General features: G+C 44.5%; 1 long non-coding RNA gene across 1 annotated transcript; it reads left to right on the plus strand.

Annotated features, from left to right (window-relative positions):
• The first annotated feature begins 6,137 nt into the window (after positions 1-6,137).
• Positions 6,138-7,841, plus strand: LOC139113126 (uncharacterized). The gene is made up of 4 exons (XR_011547632.1): positions 6,138-6,235; positions 6,551-6,666; positions 6,816-7,060; positions 7,170-7,841. It is a non-coding gene; the product is annotated as an uncharacterized lncRNA (long non-coding RNA).
• Positions 7,842-8,029: the final 188 nt, after the last annotated feature.

The following is an 8,029-nucleotide window of genomic DNA, read 5'->3' on the forward strand; positions in this document are numbered from 1 at the left end:
CGCGGCGGCGCGGTCTCACGCGGCGCGTGAATCCTTTTCGCGAACGGCCTAAACGGACGCCTCGCGTCGGACGGCGCTTCTTCTCCGCTCGCTCACGGCGATACAGATACAGTGCGGCTAATGGCCCGTTCCCACAAGCCTTAACTCTGAATGTTAATTGTTGCTTAAATTTATGACAACCCGCGTCTTCCTCTCTCCCCGCAGCACCGTCGGCACGGTTCCTTTCTGTCGGGCGGCTCTCCGTTACACCCCGTTCCGGCCGAATAACCACGGCTATTCATTGCCGACAACGGAATCCCGAAACAAGTTCAATAATTAGCGGTGATCCCTAAGTACCGGCACGAAACGTTATAACCGAAGCAGAGATAATGGAATTAATTTCGTAAGAAAAAAAAAAAAGAGAAAGAAAAAATGACTCGCCGACTGACGCTCAGCAGCGGAATTAAACAGTTATTACGATCGTGTGATAAATAAATATATATTAATTGAATTGTAGAGAATCTCGAGTAATGTATATTTTATTATATTTAAACAAGTCGAGTACATAAAAAATAATATAAGCAGATCAACTCGGTGTCGAGCTCGACGCTAGCGAGATCTCCGTGCGAGAAGAACAGACAATCGACTCTATCGGTTGTCTCACTCTTTTTACGCGGTTGTCTCGTTCTCTCTAAGGACCGAAATCTCTAACAGCTAATTCAGTGTAGTTACGGAGGCTCGGGCGTGTGGACGTGTTGTTAATTGCTCCGTAACTACGCGTATTTCCGGCCGCGGATAGGAAGTTTTCGCATTCGCATAAGTGTCGACGTCGTCGACTCGGGAACGGGCGATTTTTTTCCGTACTTCTGTCATTCCACTCGTCGTTTTGTCCTCCGTTTCGTGCTTCGAAAAAGTACTTCGGAGCGACAAGGTTATGTAGCCGGCCGGCGCAGCGCGCGCGAAGCGTCCCGGCGTGAATTAAGCCGCGTATTACTCGGGCATTTTCGATACCCGGCTCCCATTAAAATATTCTTCGCCCGGTTCCGCCAACTGTCTTTGTCAGTGTTAGATCCGCACCTCGCACGTCTTCTTCGGTTCTTATCCCGTTCGAGGAAGGGACTTTCGAGGAGCTTGAGGATGACAAAGTGCGCGGGGAACATTATATCGACCTGTCTCGTTCGTCGCTTAGTGTAAGTTTCGTTCCGTTCTATCGAGGAGAAATGATCGAAGGATCAAATGCTTAGACTTTGCTTTATATTGCAGTCAGTTCGTTGTCTCGAGATCGAGGACGACTCGAGGGAAGACACGGCGCGGTGGAAGTGAGCAATGCTAGAAATAAAACAGAGCAGTATAATATGTTGAGAATAATCCAGAATATCGCCACGGAAAGAAAGCAGGACGAAAGACTGGAAAATAATCTAACCTAATCGGGAGATACAAAGGTAAGTGAACCGACAACACGCCGTTGATTATAGATCATTTAATTGTAATTATCTGAAAAAAATTAATATAATTAATTAATGTCTGAATTTAATAACGTGTGTGAAGCGCGCGCTCTGTAATTTTTAGTAAAAACAAAAATTGATGCGCCTCTAATGAGTAATATATTAAATGTGTTACGTTGCGAAATATATATTATCTATTTTATCATCTCTCTCCTTTTTTTAAGGGTCAATTCTCGATTGAAATGTAGCGCGTTTATCTGTTACGAAAAATGTTCCGTACATGTTGATCGTTCTGTACAGTAGGTCAGATTTCTCATTTAGGAATGTCGTGGGAGTTCACATTACGTCTTGCTTCCACGGATTCGTGCAATGTCGCTGAAATATTTGTGAAGTGCTTTGAATTTCAGGAATATATGTCGTTAAACCCATGATGATTCTCTATGAAACTATCGCCATTCGTTACACGAAACATAGCGTACGACATTTTACTGAACAAACAGTACTAGAATTTATAACGTTGGCCGATTTTCTACGGACCATTAGTTTATTATTTCTGCGATAAGGGAAGTCAAAATAAAAAAAAAAAAGGAAGAGAAGAAAAAAAAAATCAGGCTAGTAGAATGTTCAAGTCGTAAAAATCTAATGAAGCAATGCATCGCCGGTTTGTTTTCTCCTTGGTGCACATTGTAATAACGTCGTTTTACTAAACTATAAAAGAAAAAAAATATATATCTATATATGTAAAATCTAGCGGAGAACAATCAGTATCATCATTATTATAAAACATTGCTAACACCGAGTGCCACATATTACATTCATAAACCGTTTCTCCTTAAAAGAGATATACTCCAGACCTTCGTCAAACTTTTGTCTTTTTTTTTAGCGAACGCTCAAAGTAATCCGGATGTCCGGATAGAGTTGAACTTCTCTCGAGTTCCCCGTGCACCGCGGTCACCGCCGGGCGTCGACTTTCGAGGACGAGGAAGAGGAGGCGAAGGAGAAACGCGGCGTAAGATCCAGCAGGACGGCGGAGCGCATTAGTCGCGTGGTACGTGGATCGGGTGACTCAGAGATTCCTGGAGCCAGACTGACAAGCGAAATGGGTCAGGGAACGTGGTGCACTTAATAAAGGCGAGATAGCGCACCGGGCCCCCGCGATTATCATATGAATTGGTGAGCACCGTCCGAAAAGGAACACCGTCGGCTGCGTGGCCGCGAAGGCGCGCTCGCGCGCGCGCTTATTGTGTGTGGTCCACGGACGTATGCGTGTGCCTGTCATCAGCTGTCAGCGGCGGCCAGCTTGACGAGCCATCGCTCACCTCACTGTCAACGGGTTCTCCGCATACGTAGGCACGTACACATTGTACGTACACGCGCGCCCGAGCGACGGGCGCGTACGCCAGCGTGCGTTCACGCGCGTGCGTTGCGCACGTTCCACGCAACCGGTTTCACGGCTGCCGCGACATCATCTTACAGAGGCTCCCCGTCTTGCCGCTTTATCGTTTTCCGCTAATTTGATTCCGGACTCGATCCTTCGGAGGATAGGCAAATTAGGCAGCCAAGAATTGAGAGATCCCGCCGTTTCGGGTCAACATCTTAATTCTCTCGCGAGAAAGTCAAGCGTCGAGAGCTCGAGAATTTTATTTTTTATTTAACATTTTTTTATTCCGTTATGTTACGCTTTAATTAATTATTTTTATATGTATATATATATTTTATATTTTTAGTTTTTTGGTAATCTAATTACAGCATTTAATTTTGTATTTATGTATTTTTTTGCGATGAAAGATTACTTTTTTAAATGTTTTACAATGTTTCTATTAGAAGCGTAAGAAATGTCTAGCTTTTACATTACAAAGTTTTTTTACGATACTCTATTGCGAGATATAATTTTATCCGAAATAATGCATAGGTTTTTGGAACTAATCCAGCCATGTAAATATTCATTTTTTCGTAGTTAGAATATTGTCCGATTTAAGTAAAGCGACTGCTCCGCGGCTCGCTCCTTGTGTGGCCGAGCTTGGGAGCGGAAAATCGAAACGGAGATAGCGAATTACCTTGACATCAATCACGCGTTGCCAAAAAGGAAAGGAACGTTATCAAGCCGGCGCGACGCGTTAATTTAATTACCCGCTCCGATCGCGATGCTAATTGTATCTCCCGGTATTTGTCGTTAATGCACGTCTCGAGAAACTGGCTGCATTGAGTCGCGAAGGCTTAACGATCCCAGCGAGGTAAATAAAGAAATACCAGCGGCGGCTATAAATATTCGACAGTATGTATGCGTGAATCGCCGCGGCGCAGCGAAAGGGTTAAAGTCGTAGCCAAGTAAGACCCTTAATTTGACACGGATCCGCACGCAGTCGACATTTACCGATCGTTTAATGAACGGACCGTGCAAATGGTATAAGACACACGGGTACCGATCACCCGAGCGAAGCTGGCTCTCGTCTCCCCGATGCGCCGAAACGTCCTCGAAAACTTGTACGAGACGGCATAATAATGTCATTATTAACGTCAAAAGATTTTTACGACGCGTTAATTAGCGCCATCCCGTCTCCGTTTCCCTTTCTCACGCCCGGCGAGCCGACGTTTAATTGTAAGAGAAATCGAGCGAATGCGCGATATCGGAGCGTCCAACTGCTCGCGAGACGTCACGCGAGTAGTATCGACAGCGAATACTCGAAATTCTTGCGTGAAGAGTCGTTTCACGTGCGTATCAAGCCCGCAGGCCAGACGTCGGGTCCGCGCCAAAAATAACGCTCATTGATTTAGCGTTCTGAATGAACGAGCTCACGACGTAGAATGAGACAGCGAGCTCGTTGAGAAAGGGGTGCCGTTATGTATGGCCATCGAAGAGAATGGCGCAACATCCAGAAACGTGGAAGCGCCTTTTTCTCGTTCTCGAATAAATTCTCTAGCGTACGCGTATATATGTATGCGTCGTGGAATGGGTGGCAAACCTAAGATCGCGTGTCGCGCTATACCGCCTACGTACCGCGGTAACATCACCCTCGACTTTTTCGTCCGACTCGCGTCCGATTTTGGCTATAAATAATCCGGGATATTCTATCAAGCCGCAACGACCGATTCGAGCCAGCTTCTGCTTTATTACTCGTTCGCTCGCACGCGCGAGATAGCCCCTCGTATAGCTTTAATCGACAATAGACGTTGTGCTCGGCTGAGATTTTTTTTCCGTCCCGTCATTTGCCTAAATAAAGATTCGCTGCCTTTTACGATCGCGCGGATAATTGGCAAATTGGAGTGCCGGGCAGCCAGCAATTTTATTTTCATTTTATTTTTCTTACGTTGTATATGACGCCGCTCGTCTCGAGATTTGACAATTGTTGCGTTCGCGATGACAGATTGCATTCTCCCTTTATTGCTCATTTGCACATAAAGAGTCTTTCATCTCTGTAATTCAACGGCGACTTCGACATTGACGTTCGTTTCGACCAGATAGCGAATTCGCGGCGTTTAGAGCCGAGTGCAAAGTTAAAGCATTTACCGGCTATTGTTTGCTTTTCTACCTCGGCCGTTCACTTGTAAAGTTCGCGGTGGACGTTTCGTTCGGAGTACAAGGGTTAGAAACGCCGTGGCGTAATCGCCTTGAAAGCAACGTAGTCGCGTCACGACGTCGTACAGGATTTTTCGAATATAATTTTTCTAATTCTTTTCTTTCTGTTTAGATGAAAATCTGGTGAAAGGCGAGGGTATCCGGCTCGACATTCTGGATATTCGAAACGGAAGAAAGGCTCGGGGAAGCCGTCATACATCAGCGAGGCAATAACGAAGTAAGCATCAGTTTTATTTCAATCATATTTATCGCATCATTCGCTGAATTTAATTGTAACGGTAACGCGCGAGGTGCGAGCAAGGCTAATAGTACGTGACGTCACGGTGAGGGGAGCGGGTGAAGGGAAGAGCGGTACGGGTAAACTCTGCTGCAAGTACGTGCGGTACGCGGGTGGTGCGGAAGGGGGGGCGTAGGCAGTGCGCGCGAGCGCTAGTATTTCCCCCTCCATTCATACTTTGGCGATCAGGCATCTCGCACGTACGCAGGAGAGGCTCCGTACGTATCGCAAGAAGCACGCTTAATAGACGGACCTAGACGCATAATCCGGCGTGATTCACCTTCCCGAATGAATCCTTCGTACGCGGAGAGCACTGGCGATCACATCTGTATGATTTAAAGTAAGTGATAACCTCGTTTGTGCGTATATCAAATTCGCGTTTCTTGACCGACAACGAAGCGTCGATGAATATTCGGAGTTCGGGGGAGATGATTCTCGATCGACGAGAACCGCGATCTATCCGAGGGGCATTTATTCGTGGTATAGGAACACGTGGTAGAAGAATATGAGGCTGAGTATCTCTGTACGATGTATTAGCATGGCCACGTTGTGACCGAGAGCAGAGGTCGGTCGCGCGGGCGGCGTATGTACACAATTGCGCGATGTTCACGTAAAACGAGGAATGTGCTGGCAGCCTGGCACGCGATTAGATTTGTGCGCGTCGAATAATACTAACATTTGATGATTGTAAAATAGCCGATACGCATTAGCTTTCGCGATCGGCGAGCTGTACGGGTAGAATATCTATGAAGTGAATACTTCACACGGGAAGGGTATGATTACTTGAAACTGAATATTTTTTTTACAATGCTAATCAAATGAAACTTTCTGTTTTAGATAAAGATGTAGACAAGGAGTAATGGGAGCTTTCGCCGAGAGAGAATCAACCCGACGTCCGGGGCATCCCGCGTGAGGAGGAGGCTCAAGGACATTACGGCTCGACGGAACAGTCCTATGGTAGGACTCAGTTCTGTTTTAATTAAATTAAATGTACAACGCGGTGAATTTAATGGTAGCAGGACGCGCGGGGTGCGGGTGGGGTATGACCCACCGGTCATACTCGTGAATATTCGTCAAATGATATAACTTTGAATAAGATATAAATATTAATTGTGATCTCGCGATTAGATAATATATACGCGTAGAGTATTCATATGTATGTATGTGCAGCAATTACTTAACACAGTAATTATTTAAAAAAGCAGGATATTTAATTTTTATAATTTACATTATTCTATAAATGTTAACGAGTTAAATTGTTTTCTGCTTCAGATCCAGAGGAGGACCGTAGTTCTATCATTGAAGAAGAACCAGCCTGACATCCCAGACATCCTGAGAGGAGGAGGAGGTTCAGGAAGGGCATCCTGAATTAGCGGAGCAACCGCGTGGTAAGTATCAGTTCTCTTTTGCCCGTTATCACTAGCTTTGTCATTTAAATAATTAAAAAAGTAATTAGAGATGCGTCTAATTTTTTTCTAATGATGGAAATGATTTTACAGCATATCTACAATTTAATTTTTTTATTTGTGTGTTACAGTTCGTCGGTCGACTTCTCGGGAGCGCCGTTAAATAGCCGACGATTTTTGCTACTCGACATTTAGGAACGCGAGTGGCGACCAGGGTCGCGCGAGAGATCAAGTGATTTTTTTTTTGTTAGCTATCGCGATTGTAAAGTCACCCGGTCGCGAGTTACTTGTGCGCGGAATGATGACTCGACACGTCCCATCTGGGAGGAGGAGCAGGCCCGGGACGGGCATCCTGCATCGGCGGAGCAACTTATAGGTGAATATACATTTAAAATAAAAAAAAATCTTTACAAAAAAAAATTTTACCTTTACGATAAATGAAAAACTAATGTGTCTACAATAATATGTTTTACTTTATGTTACAGTCACCGGCTGAAATCTTCAACTCCGCTGATGCTCATGCAGACTGGTGAGTCGCATGTTTTATCTTTGTAGACCTTGTAGATAACTTTCTTTTTATAAAAAAAAAACCCTTTTAATTAAAATATCTAACAATATACATCGTTACAATACAAAACGTAATACAATTATAATAAAAAATTCTAATCTCCGTCGATTCTAATCCGCCGATTAATTTTCTTTCGAAACACGCGCTTCATTATCCGAAATATTCTTGACAACAACTTACCAAAATTTCGTATTAACTCAGCAATTAAAAAACTGAACGTTTTTAAGCGTTAAAAATATCATTTGAAGCGAGCTGTACAATAACTGTTATTACGCGCGGCTACATGCCTCTCGTGCCGTACGTGCGTGAAGCATACGTAGGAACCCCATGCGTCTCCAAGTTTATTTTATGCTTACTACGCGCGAGTCTGCCTCAACACTCCTTCTCTCGTTGCTTCTATACTTCTCTTGTTGCTTCTATACTTCCCTTTGGCGTTCGTATAATGAAACGGTAATTCCTTGTCGCACGTGGCTGATTCCTTTACGAATACGTCAGTACTGCCTTGAAAGCGTCATTTAAACGTGCCAAGGAGCACGACCGCGATATGTTCTCACTGCTTGGGTGCAATTACATTTTATTTACCGCTCATCAATATAATTCTTTGTCGTTGAAAAAAAAAAGAAAAAATCTGTCTAGCATCGGTCGTCTGGTCACTGTCCAGCGCGGACCATGTTTCTAAATAGATATTTAAACTTTTTTTCGCCGCGTACTTGTTTACTGTTGTGTAGCTGACCATACGCAACGCTCGCTGGACTGCCGAATTCGCCGGACCAAAAC

This window comes from Cardiocondyla obscurior, linkage group LG02 (genome assembly GCF_019399895.1).
Source record: "Cardiocondyla obscurior isolate alpha-2009 linkage group LG02, Cobs3.1, whole genome shotgun sequence".
NCBI classification, from domain to species: Eukaryota; Metazoa; Arthropoda; class Insecta; order Hymenoptera; family Formicidae; genus Cardiocondyla; species Cardiocondyla obscurior.